At 37.9% G+C, this 14,398-nt stretch overlaps 1 pseudogene; it reads right to left on the bottom strand.

The window, feature by feature from the left end:
• Positions 1-9,331: 9,331 nt before the first annotated feature.
• LOC114006799 (submaxillary gland androgen-regulated protein 3B-like) lies at positions 9,332-14,109 on the bottom strand (annotated as a pseudogene).
• Positions 14,110-14,398: the final 289 nt, after the last annotated feature.

The raw sequence follows: 14,398 nt of genomic DNA, 5'->3' as shown, positions 1-14,398 counted from the left end.
ACTGTCACTAAATAGTACTTTGACCTGAGTAAAATACTCAAGTAACACTTTTAAACCAGTTACCAAACATCTGATTACATGCGTAAGGTGGGGGGGGCAGCAGGTAGTGTGGTGAAGGCACTGGTCTCCCATACGGTTTTCTGTGGTTCAAGTCCTGCACCTGGAGGCTTGCTTTCTCACATTCTCTCTCACACTCTATGGTAAATTAAAATAATAATAATAAGTAATAAATAAAATTAAATAAAGAATTCTTTTAAAATAATGTAAGGTGCTCTAAATTATCCTGAATATTAACATCCTGTAATACTCTCTGAAATTAAAAGGAATAAAAGAAAGTATATTATTCTATAGTAAATGTGAAGAGGTTTCATAGTATAACCAGAATGTCCCCAGCCTGTGAATGTAAACAAGTATACAACTGAACTTTAATAAAAATTTTTACTAGATTGATAACCTCAACATGTAACCAAATAAATTGATCTTCTCTTTCAAGATCTCTTTTTGGGAATATTCTCAACTTCCTCTTAATTTCCAAATATATTTTCTTTGTCAAAATGTTATTTTTTGTTATTTATTTGGAGAGGTTTTTGTTATAGGGCACATGCACTTGCCAGAAAGACAGAGTGACAGAGAGAAAGAAATCGAGAAATCACCCCCCCCAGGCAGGGGGTTGACCATGCTGCAATCCCTTTTCCTCTGCTCTCCTCTCGGGATCTTGGGCACACATGCACACATGACCAGTTTGGGAAGAAGTCACTGGGTCTGGGACTCGAACCATGGTTGACTACATGGGAGTCCAGTGACGTAGCCATTATAGCATCTGCTGGTCCCAACATTTCTTACTGTCTAGTTAATTGTACTTGTTTTTAAATTCTCACTATTAAAATCATGTGGCATTATATCTGTCTGCTGACAGGACATGACTGATGCCATAACTAAATGACTACAATATTCTCTTCTACTTGTGGCAGGGTCTTGTGTTCAGAAGAATGCTCAGACTCATAAGAATAATATTTTTCATTAATACCAAATTTACTTAGCATTTACTAAGAAAGTATGCAGAGTGGGTAACAATGCAGTACACTTGGTGATAGCTTGGTGGAGATTTGGTGAATAGCTTCTCATATCCTAGTCATTCTGTATCTGGGATGTATCAATACATGATCATGAAAAAAACGTCTGAGAATGTGATTGGAAAACTTCAGTTCAGAGAAAACATCATGATGTACTGATTACAGGGGAATCTGATATTTTTAATTCTAGAAGCTATTCTAGAAGCTCTGACTAAAGGGATATTTTTATGGGAATCCTAGGGCCAGCCTAATATGGCAAGAGGTCATTTGTATGTGTGATCTCTTCTGTTACTCCCTCAAGACTCCAATACTGAAAATCAGAGCTAATATACTGCAGTTGGCAAATATTTCTCCTTTACTTCTTTATACGTGGCATGTTCCTTTGAAATCAATTCATTTCTTTTCTACTAATGTGGTCACATCTTTTCATTTCATTTATCAATAATATTGTTATTGAAGTCATTCCAGATGACTTAATACTAACTGGTTGTCCCGTCTAATCCCATCTCATCCCAGTGTCTTCCCATCTGCGATTTTCCCATCTCCAGTGATCATTTTTTCTTCTAAAGAAGTTCAAAACAATAGTCTTATGTGTGGTCACAACTACCTTAACGTAGTCTACTTCTAAATCTCTCATTCAAACATCTCACCCTAGGACTACAACTCTCTCTTTCAATCTTACATATTCACTTATTCCCACTGAGAATATCAGTTCATTGAGTCCTTGACTTTTCATAATGCAATAGCCCTCTTTGTTCATCCATACTTGTTTTAGTCAACCTGAAGTCAATGGTAAAGTATGAAAGTACGTTCTTTCTAATATTCTAAATAATTACTTTTCAAACATTTGATAATGAAAAGCAATAAGAAATACATTGCATACTTGACCTAATAATGCAAACACTTGAACATATTTATCTGACAAATGGTGTTATGAAGTACAATGTACTCTGTGCTATTCTATTCAGTTCATCCTTTTCCATTCCATTCATCCCATCCCATCCCATTTCTGCACTGTCCAATCTTATCCAATTATATTTCTATTCTACACTAAACTTATCCAATTATATTTCATGAGAACATTTTTCTGTCTTAGGTGGAGAACAACTTCTTGGATAAGGTGTAAGAGGTAAAGCCACTCCATAATCTCTTTTAGTATGTAGAAAGTAAAATGATATTTATTATTTCTTTAGTTATGATTATCTACTAAACACCAAGGAGGATTCTAAAAATAATAGGATTCTAAAAATAATATATGTATGTATTTTAGGATCAACCAATGTATCCATCAGTCCTATTGTTTTTCTCTCTGTTTATCTACCTATCTATCTTTCTATCTACCTATCCACTTACAATATATTTAGAAAAGTCCATACAGAAAACCACCAAATATAAAATGTATAATAAATGATATGGCACTCTGAATAAATATTACCAAGTATGTGGGAAAAGAAAAGAAAAACTCTAACTTTTCCAATCTCTCCTCTAGAATTACAAACATATGGATGGTCTGGTCTGTCTTCTAAGTTATTGAAGGTCACAATTCTGCCTAAAGTTTGTCACCTCATAGCATACTTTCATTATTTTTATTCTATTAATTTCATAATTATATCCAATCACCAGTTGACTATAAGTATGTTTAGTTTCTTTCTCTATAAATTTTTCTCAGTTAATGTATTACTGTAATTTCAAAGTAGGATACTGTTATTTTGTCAGAGTAGGGATGGGTACAGACATAAATATGCCAAAAACATAATAGCTCGACATCAAACTCAATTTTTTGCTCATGTAATATTCTGTTGATGTCATAGTTTGTCAGGGATAAACTTGGGGTACTTGTTCACTTATACTCAATTACAAGGATATGGCAGGTCCATTATAGTCAACACATGATTTTAAAGCTTTCCCTGAGGATTCTTGTCCTAACAGCAGGAAAGAGAAAGATCATGAAGGAATGTATAAATGGATTTTATGGCTCAATTTAGAAGTGATGCATGTCACTTATGCTCCTGTTCATTAGATGAAAGTTAGCACATGGGTGCACCTACTTATAAGAAAGACCAGGAAACATAGTTCAGCTATGTGTCCAGAAAAAAGAGGAAAATAAATTTTTCTTACACCCCAAAATTCCTGTTATAGTCTGAATTCCTTTGACATACTCTTTTACCCCTGTTAGAAAATACCCTTTCTAAGATATTTGAGATTTTTTCAAAACGATTTTCTAGAACGAATACATCTATAAGGGTTCATTTGATCTAGACTTATGTATGTTTTTCTGGACAATTATGAGTTTCGTTTTCCTTTTTAAAGAGATTTTTGTTATAGGGTGTACTCTCTGCACTCTCCAGAGAGACAGAGAGAGAGGCAGAGAGACAGAAAGCAAGAAATCACTCTCTCACTCCAGGGGGGATGGCTGTGCCACAGTGTTTTCTCCTCCATTCTCCCCTCAGGATTTTGGGCACGCATGCACACATACCCAGCTTGTGTTTCAAGCGAGTGGGTCTGGTACTTGAACCACTGTCGATCATGTTTTAGTCCAGTACCTTCACTGCTACACCACCTATTGGTCCCAGTTGTGAATTTATTAAGCCCACTATTTAATGATATGATTCCTGTACTGTAACTTGAATCCTTAGACACACAAAAGATATTTTGAAACCCATTTTTCTTGATGGTGCAACATTCATGTTATTTGTTATTGTCAGTGATGAATAACATCACTGTAAAACATAACCTTCAGAAGCCTACTGTTATGAAGGAATTATTATGAAGCAGTATTTTCAGTAAATAAAATATAGAGTACTGGTAGGAACCTAGGAGAGATAGTTTTTCACCCTTGTGAACAGACTCAGCAAAGTTCTTCATAATTAGCTAACATAATATGAGGAGATCAGAGGAATGGGTATACACATTTTCCTCTTTGTATTGTCATTTTATCCTGACTCAATCTGTAAATTTTTTTTTTTTTGAGAGGTATTTGCTGTAAGGTGTGTGTGCTCGCCAGAAAGACAGAGAGACACAGAGAGACAGAAAATGAAAAATCACACCCCAGGGGGGATGGCCATGCTGCAATCCCTTCTCCTCCCTTCTTCTCTTGGGATCTCAGGCACTCATTCTCATGCGCCCAGAATGAGTTTAAATCACCAGGTCCGGGACTCGAACCGTGGTCGACTACATAGGAGTTCAGTGACATAGCCATTATGCTAACTGCTGGTACCCAATCTGTAATTTTTAATTGCAAAATACATGAATGTTAATTTTTGTATTTATAAAGATGTATGATCTATACTTGTGCTCTTGAACTGCTCACAACATAGAGGAAAGAAAGTGGATATTTGGGCTTATCATAGCTATAGGCAGGAATGTGAATACTGTCCAGACGTCATAGATTTGTGATCTTCCTCAGCAGTATTTATTGACCTAGGAATGACAGTAGAGAAAGTAGACAGTAGAGCTTGCCTATGATACATATGTAAACTTGCTTAAAGTAAATATGAGGATGTTAGAAATTGCAAGCATTGTATGAGTATTAGTATCAAATTTATATCTTATTCAGTTAAAATCTTGGCTCTACTATAATATGGTTATTCTTAGTGAAACTATTTTAGCTCTCTAAGTATCATCTTAAAAAAGGAAATGTTCTCAAAAAAAGAAAAAGAAAAAAAATGCTAAAACATGCATTGCAGATCAGTTAATGTGTCTATATCTAATCTATTTATATCTATCTGTCTTTATTTCTGTATCTGTATTTTGCATAGTGAGTTTCAAGTATGTGAGTAGTTTATAATTATTGGTCATTAATATTATTAAACATTATAGTTTATTTATTATTATTAATTCTAACATATTTTTAATGCCATCTATATATAAGTTTTTTTATTATTTGAAACCAGGCAGATAATGGAAACAAGTGCACTCCAAAATGACAATTGTGTACTGGGAAATCAGGAAGAATTCAAGATGCTAACAGGTTGAAGAGGGTATTTATTAGAGGGTAGGAAAGGACAATGTGAAAAGTGGAAAACTTGATTGAAAAGAGGGGTCTTGAGTTCCAGATTTGAGATGAAGAGGCTTTATGAAATGTTTGTATCTAAAAGAATAGTCCTCTGGTGACTGGCTTAAGTGATGTTGGCAGATTATGGGAAGGGATATGATTAGAAATTTGAAACTAGAACTCAATGTGGTTAAAAGAACACAGCCTATTTGCACATAAGATCCGTTGCTGTTATCATCTTGACCCCTTCTGCTCTGAATGCTCTTTCTTTAGATCATTCAATGACTTGCTTTGTTTAATGAATTGATTTCAGCCTTATGAAACTAAGCCAAAGGAAGTACTTGCACAATGCTACTACCAGAACTTTTGATCTCTAATTGTTAAATAATAAATTGTTGTTGTTTTTAAGTGCTAAATTTGTGGTAATACAGTGTGACAAAAGTAGATATCTGGACCTTAATATGTCCATTGCAGAACTATATTAAGTTCTGATAACAAGTGTGAAATGGGATATAGTTTGAGGAATGATAAGAAATGAGTTTGAAGAGAGCCTCCTGTCGATCAACATGAATTCTGCTAAAATTGAAGCAAGGAAAAAAACATCAAACTTATGGTAAAACTTGGGTGGAGTAATGGAGATGTCATAATGCTTTACAAAATGCTTAAGGGGGCAAAGACCCTACAGAAATCAGGAGTTTGCAAATGAATAGCTTGTTTTAAAAAGGATGAAACAATGCTGAGAATGATGCCCACAACAGCATACCATCTATATCAGTGTGAAGAAAAAATTACTCTGGTCCTCATTCTAACTTCTGGTTAATAGCAGAAATAACCAACACCATGGGCATCTTAATTGGAGCTGGTTCAGCTTACAATTCTGACTGAAAAATTAAAGTTGAATAAACTTTCTGCTCCATGGGTTTCAAAACTGTTGCACCCAGATCAGCTGCAGACAGGAGTGAAGCTTTCAATGGCAATTGTAAACTAGTGGGATGAAGACCCTGACGCATTTCTTTGATGAATTGTAACAGGAGATGACATGCGGATTTACAAGTAAGATTTTGATGTCAAAGCACAACCAAAGCAATGGCTACCAAGATGTGGGAGTGGTCCAGGCAAAGGAAAATGGCAAGGTCAAAAGCAAAAAACAGGTTTTGGGGTTATATTTTGGTATGCTTAGGGAATTTTGCTTATGTACTTTCTAGAAGGACAAAAAATAACAATAAAATCTGTTTATTATGGATGTGTCTAAGAGTGTTAGGGAGGGAGCCAGCAGGTGGCCAGGAGTCCTGGCCCCAGCCCCTTTGCTATCTCTCTTTTATGTCACTTTCCCTCTCTCTCTATTTGATAAAATAAAATAAAATAATGAATAAAATGAAGTAAAAATAATCCTTTAAAAAAAAGGGCGAGGTAGGGAAACCTTTAGCAGAAAAATGCCAATGGTAGCTTCATCAGAGTCCTTTCCCACCATGACGGTGGTCCTGTTCTTTTTTTTTTTTTTTTTTGAGAATTTTTTTGCTATAGGATGCGTGCACTCGCCAGACAGATAGAGAGAGAAAGAAAGTGAGAAATCACCCCCCCGGGGGGGGGATGGCCACGCCGCAGTCCCTTCTCCTCTATCCTCTTCTCAGGATCTTAGGCATGCATGCACACGCGCCCGGTGTGAGTTTAAGCCACTAGGTCCGGGACTCGAACCACGGTCAACTACATGGGAATTCAGCGATGTAGTCATTACACCATCTGCTGGTCCTGACTTCAGTTTTAAGCCACTGGGTTCAGGACTTGAACTGTGGTCGATTATGCGGTAATCCAGTGACATAACCATTATGCCTTCTTCTGGTTCTCTCCCTAATTATGATAACACAGCCAATCACCACTACTCAGTTTCTCTCTAATTTTTAAAAGCTATTTTCTTTCTTAAATTTAGTTGCATATATTTACGTGTTTTTCTTAGCGTTACTAGAATATAAGCTCCATCAGGACAGTATTTTGGCAGTTTTTATTATTTGATATTTTCTCATCTAGTACAACAGTCCCCGTCTCATAGTAATGACTCTGTGCAATGAAAGAGAGCACTAACCACATTTAAACGCATTTAGGATCATTTTAGGTATATTTGAGAGGCTTCAATTCATAAGTGTTCAGTATGATGACAGAGTTAAGAGTCCTGATGCAAAAATGCAGTTCTTTTTTTTTTTTTTTTTTTTGAGAGGTTTTTGTTATAGGGCATGTGTGTTCGCCAGAAAGACAGAGGCAGAGAGACAGAAAGTGAGAAATCACCCCCCCAGGGGGGATGGCCGCACCACAATTCTTTCTCCTCCATTCTCCTCTTGGGATCTTGGGCACGCACGCACGCACATGCGCCTGGTGAGTTTAAGTCACCGGGTCCGAGACTTGAAGTGTGATCGACTACATGGGAATCCAGCAACATAACCATTATGCCGACTGCTGGTCCCCAAAAATGCAGTTCTATACTTCATAGTCAAAAATGGAAAGATAGGGAACCAGCAGTTAGCGTAATGGCTATGTCGGGGGACTCCCCTGTGGTCAACCGCGGTTCATGTCCCAGATCCAGTGATTTAAAACTCTCGCCGGGCGCGTGTGCGTGCATGCCCAAGATCCCAAGAGGAGAATGGAGGAGAAGGGATCGCGGCGTGACCATTCCCTCTAGGGGGTGATTTCTCGCTTTCTGTCTCTATCTTCCCGTTTCGTCTGGCAAACACATGCGCTCTATAGCGAAAACCTCTCCAAAAAAAAAAAAAAAAAGAAAGAGAGAGCTCTTATGACAAAATAAGACTAGTAATATTCTAATACTTTTAATACCTCAACTAATAGAAGCAATAGAAAATTGAAATACTACTCTTTCAACCTTTTATTATTTATATCTAAAGTCATCTTCTGTCTCTCCCTTAGCTTAAAAATTAATTTTTCTTGGGAACCAGCAGTTAGCGTAATGGCTATGTCGCTGGACTCCCACGTAGTCGACCGCGGTTCGTGTCCCGGACCCGGTGGCTTAAAACTCACTCCGGGCACGTGTGCGTGCGTGCCCAAGATCCCGAGAGGAGAATGGAGGAGAAGGGATTGCGGCGTGACCATCCCTCCTGGGGGGTGATTTCTCGCTTTCTGTCTCTATGTCTCTCTCTGTCTGTCTGGCGAGTGCACGCGCCCTACAGTGAAAAATCTCTCCAAAAAAAAAAAAATAGAAGAAAAAAAATAATTTTTCTTCTTAGATTCTAAGACTTGATACCTCATTCTCTGTTAGATAGGTACATTTTGGGGACCAGAAGGTGGCATGATGGTTAAGGCACTGGACTCTCACAAGGCCCACCACGCTTCAAGTCCTTGACCTAGCAGCTAGAAACTAATGCTGGACGCATGTGTGTGTGTGCCCAAAATCCCAAGAGGAGAATGAAGGAGAGGGGATTTCAGTATGGTCATACTCCCTGAGGGGTGATTTCTCGGTTTCTGTGTCTCTGTCTCTCTGGATAGTACATATGCTCCAAAACAAAAATCTCTCAGGTAGATTTTCTAGAAAGGCACTGTTCCTTTAGAATTGAAGAGCTCATGTTAAATCTTATTTATACAACTCCTGTTAAATCCTATTTATAAGTGATGATCACATGGTAGTCAGGAATTTTCAGGAGATATGATTATTTAGCTTTAATACCTATCAGCATGTTATCTTGTGCATTTTGATAGTATGATAGATTGCAGTACTCCAGAAGGCATCCTGTTGCCTACTTTTCTAGCTTCATCAACATAAACTGCAAGTCCAAGTTCTTATTGTGCTTTTCCTAATTACTTCTTTGGCCTAATGGGACAAGGCCATATATCTGGCAGGACTTATCTTCATTTGAAAGACTTAAATGTGGACAAAAAGGTGACTACATAACAAGAGGGAAGACTTGATATTGTTACTCAACTGTTTATTTTTACTCTTTGGGTATAATGTTTTTAGGGGGAATTGTTCCAGTTTCTTTCTGGGATTATTTCTTTCTTTCAGAGCTTTTGGAATATCTCATTTTATATTCTTTTGGAAAGGATTTTAACCAAAAGGCTCTGAGAAGTACCTTTGGAACTTGTATTTGAGAATGTCAAATAGTAGTTGGAGTGGTAATGGTGCCTGCTGTAGTGGGAGTTGTGCCTATTGTAGCAGTAGTAGCACCTGTAGTCTGGGTAGCTAGAGGCTTGGTTGGAAAGGTAAATATAGATTACCTGGACAATAAGGGAGAGGCACAGGGGGTGGTAGGATTCTTCTTGGACCCTAGGAGGGAGGGGGTAGTGGGATTCCTTCTGGACTATTGGTGGGAGCAGTGGGTGGAGGGGTTATCCCTGGACTATATAGGAAAGGAGGAAGTGGTGGAATTCTCTCTGGGCCGTAGGGTGGAGGAGGAGGAGGAGGGGGAGGAGGAGGTGGTGGTTGAACCAGTGGTGGTGGATGAATCCATGGTCTAGGTGGATATGGTCCCTAAGAGCCTCTCTGACTCTCTCCAGGCTGTGAGAAAAAAACAAACAAACAAACAAAAAAACACACTTTTAAATGATGTATTTCAAAGTCAAGCATAAGAGTATATACTTCCAAGGTAAGCAGGATTCTTAGATGGCATCCAAGATTGCTGCTTTCTGTTGGCACAGACTGTCCTACTGTGTCAGGAGAGCCCTTTTAAGATAGGTTCTGTGTAGCCAGAGACAGAAGTCAGAGAGATTTGAGCTGCAGCAAATGCTTTTCTATTGGCTTTGAATCAAGGTTCCTGTTGTGGAAATTACCACATGAAAGTAAACAGTAGGTGGGCTATAGAAACTGAAGGTATCCTTGGCCCTTAACCCCCAAGAAACGAGAGACCTCAGACCCCGACAAACATGCAGGCTTAAAAGAGGACCCCGAGAAAGGGGCACAGACATGGCAAATAGTTATTCAGCTTTGGAGACATTGAGCAGATAATCTAATCAAGCTATACTGAATTATGACCAAAGGGATAATGAATGTGAGATAATGAATGAATTTTGAAGCTACTAATTTGTGATTTTTTTTTTTTTACATGGCAGTAGAAAACTAGTACATGTATCAAGTCATGAAGTTGAACATTTTTTTTTTTTTTTGAGAGGTTTTCACTATAGAGCGCATGCACTCGCCAGAAAGACAGAAAGAAACAGAGAGATAGAAAGTGAGAAATCACCTCCCAGGGGGATGGCCATGCCGCAATCCCTTCTCCTCCATTCTCCTCTTGGGATCTTGGGCATGCACGCACATGCTCCCGGTGTGAGTTTAAGTTGCCGGGTCCGGGACTCGAACCGCAGTCGACTATGTGGTAATCCAGCGACATAGCCATTACGCTAACTGCTGGTCCCAAGTTGAACATCTTTTTGAGAAAAAAGGAGGAATCTCCCTATTGCCGGCTCAATACCTGGCTCCCAATGAAAGCTAGGATAGATTCAGTGGAAAGCAGTATCACTGACAAACTGCTATCCTTTCTTAGTGGAGTCTGTTACTGAACTCAGTTCCAAAAGTAAATTCCTTCACAAGGTTGAGAAAAATGTCTCTTTATAGATTGTTCATGAGTTCAGGATAATTCCCGGCTTTTAACATGAGTAAATTTTGAAACATAATATTGAGGATTTACTATGTACACATGCTACCACAGAAGCTGCAGGGGCTGCAAACACTTCTTACGTGGGTCTGTAGAGTGAGAAGCTGCAATCCAAGCCTCTACAAACACGTTTTAAAGGGAGGTGAAGTGAGAGTGTCTCTGAATGGAGCGTAATGCCTGGGTTTGGTTCTGCCTCTGCCATGTAGAGGTTGTGTGAATGTAAATATTTTTGTCTTTCTTTCTTTATCTGGAAAATGACATTCATAACAATCCCCTCCTCCTGAGGTCATTGTCAGTTTTTGTGAGGTATTACCTGTAAAATGCTTAGGGCAGTGATTGGGTCAGATACAGTGCTCTAAAAGTGTCACATGCTAAGGTTTGTGTTAACACCTAGTAGAGTGGTTTACATAAAGTACAATATTAAAAATAAAAATAGCTGAAATAGGAAATATATAGTAAAGATTAAGCATTGTCTCGCCAAAAAGATATTTGAAAGGAAGCTTAAGAAATATAAAACAAGAAGAAGGCATGAAAAACTGAAGGAAAATATGATAATGCCCCAGGGTAGGAAACAAATCCTGTTCACCGATACTAAGTCCAGTTCGCTTGGAGCTGACAGTTTACATAACACAAACAACTACATTCCTTTCTAGCTGTCCTCAGTCTCTTCATCTATTGTTTGTCTGCACATTGCCCTTACAAATTGTGCACCTTAAGACTACCCTAAACCATCAGCCTCCTCAATTTTTAGTTCTGGCTCTTGAACAGTGGTGGGAGATGCCCCAAGTGCAGTATAATCATCAATTAATGCTCCTTCTTCAGTGCCTTATGATCCTTTCAAATGATTTAGATTAGCTCTTCTTTCTCCGAATGCCTGCAATTTTCCAAACTGATGCCAGTTTTGTCAAAGTTTTCTCCCTCGCCCTGAGCTCCTATACACAGCCACTGAAATCTTTTCCTCCTATTTCATGAAAATAATGCAATCAACTGGAAATGAACTTCTTCAATATGTTGGCCATACAATCATAAACTCATTGATATCTAGATATTCTATTTTCTTTCACAAGTGTTTTATGAGGGTCTTGTTTCTGCCATTTTCCCTTTTACTTATGGTTATTACAGTATTTTCTTTTTTTTTTTTTTTGGAGAGATTTTCACTGTAGGGCGCGTGCGCTCACCAGACAGACAGAGAGAGACATAGAGAGAGAAAGCGAGAAATCACCCCCCAGGGGGGATGGTCACGCTGCAATCCCTTCTCCTCCATTTTCCTCTCGGGATCTTGGGCACGCACGCACATGCGCCCGGCGTGAGTTTTTTAAGCCACCGGGTCCGGGACGTGAACCGTGGTCGACTACGTGGGAGTCCAGCGACATAGCCATTACGCTAACTGCTGGTTCCCCAGTATTTTCTTTTTAACTGACTCATTTTCTGTCTTTTTTAACTGTCACTCATTCATTTATATTCACCTCACCTTCCCTATGCCTTCAGTTCTATGAGCTTTGCATCCTTCTCTCCAGATCCTAAACAACCATTTCTTATCATCTCTCCTGCTTCTAATCTTTTTTTTTTTTTTTGCCTAGATTACTTTAATGATCCTTAATTTGACTTCTGGATTCTACTCTGCTCCCTTTTCCCATGTCTAAAGTACACAGAGAGGTTGAAGAGACCTTTTCAAAAGGAAATATTTATTTATATAATTTCTCTGCTTATAAAAGGTTGATTTCCAACCACCTATACGCTCATCGTTAGTACTTTCTTCTCACCTTTTTCTTTCATTGCAAAGCTCTGTAACACGGTAGTCTTGATTTGCAACTTCAGTTTTTCATTACCCAGTGACTCTTCAACCTATCTTTTCCCCCTAATATGCCACCGATGATATTGGTATCATCAGTGGGGATAAAAAACATGCCAGGCACTTGTGTGGAACCAGGGTCCCTTTTAGCTCCTGACAGGTCATTGGATTATGGAGAGCATTTTGCTCAAGGGTTTCCAATCCAAAGACTAATCAGGGTGTTTAAAAATTCAGACCTTGCTTTATAGTTGTTGAGAAAAATGAATCATAATATGGGAAAATACTTTATATCATTTTGATTGTTGAGAAAATTAAGGAATTAACTGATAGTATCCTTGCCTCTTAGGGACATCCCATTTCTGGCCTAAATATTATATTGAAAAATTGTCGTGGGAAGTATCTGTTCTTATGTCAATATCCTAACCCAGTCACAGTCAAGCCTATTTCACAACTGTCAAAAGGAAATGAAAATACTGTATTAGAAAGAAAACTATCCTCTCAAAGGACTGTAATTGGCTCTAACCTCCTGTAAAATTAGTTTAGAAATCCCGCTAAGGTGTGGATACTTTGAGTCTACATTAATTTACATTTTACTGGGATCAATAGTAGGGCTTTTGTGAGACTTGCTTTGAGGATTAAATGAGATAACATTTTTAAGGCTTTTGGGAAATTACCTATAGCAGAGAAAACACTTAAAAGATGACAGACCAAATATTACTCCTTATCCTGACCATATGCCTAGGACATTATACCCTTTGCATGTCAGTGTTCAGTCACTAATAATAACCATGAATCTCATATAATTAAGTTGGTTAAAGGCTTGATTTATTTTATCTGCTTATACTAAACTTCTTATATTATTGGAAAGCCTTCTTTCCAAATTTATATTGTAAAAGCCAAAAAATATTGTTTAAATAATCAGAGTAGGATACTTTTTCTCTTATGTTCTGAGGACATAAAAATTTTGAAAATCAGCTTCAGTATTAGATTTGTAAAGCATACAATGACTTTTTGGATACATGAAGGACCTCAAAAACATTATAGAAAAATGCAATTATAGTAACAGTTTATTTTGGTGCAGAAATTTCTCAAATATATGCATTGTTATTTCTAATTCACATTAACTTTTTCAAGATGCCTTCTATGAATGTTTTATTGGCTTATCAAAAATGATGTCACAAAACTAGAGGGCCATGTGGTGGTTAAGGCACTGGATTAAACGTGCTTGTCTGTATGACTCAAGTCTTGAACCTGATAGCTTGAAAAACCATGCTGGGCATGCCTGCTGGGCACATGTTCATGCCCAAAATCCCAAGAGGAGAATGGAGAAGAGGGAATTGTAATGTGTCCATTTCCCCTTGCGGGTGATTTCTCATGCTCACTCTCTGTTTTTCTCCAGCAAGCACGTACACCCTATGGAAAACATCTAAAAAGGTAATAATATAAAATATATTATATATTAAAATGAAGTGCTAGAATAATGTTTCATCAATAACTCATAGCTACTAATATATGAGGAAAAATAACATCATAAATTGAAAAAGAAATTTGAATTAATAGTTACCGAGAGTTACATGAGGATATGAGCAAGTGATAAATGATACTTACTGAGAAACAGGCTACAAGAGCACAAAGGCCCAAGATCAAAGACAATGGCTTCATCTTTGTTGTTGTTCATGAAAGACACCATAAGGACTGGTCAGCATTACTTTTTTGTTGCTATTTTTTTTTTAATTACTGTTTAGAATGTATGTCAACACATGGCATATAGCGTAGTGTATGGTTTAGTCCTATGACATTTTTAAGGAATTTGTCTAACATTGTTTTGGATCCAGTATTAATCTGGAATGATATTCGTGGACTCATAAAATTTGACTCTAGGGAACCAGCAGTTAGCATAATGGCTATGTTGCTGGACTCCCACGTAGTTGACTGCGGTTCCCATCCTAAA

This window comes from Tupaia chinensis, unplaced genomic scaffold (genome assembly GCF_000334495.1).
Source record: "Tupaia chinensis unplaced genomic scaffold, TupChi_1.0 Scaffold000086_1, whole genome shotgun sequence".
NCBI lineage: Eukaryota > Metazoa > Chordata > Mammalia > Scandentia > Tupaiidae > Tupaia > Tupaia belangeri.
This window is presented reverse-complemented; position numbering and strand designations above follow the sequence as displayed.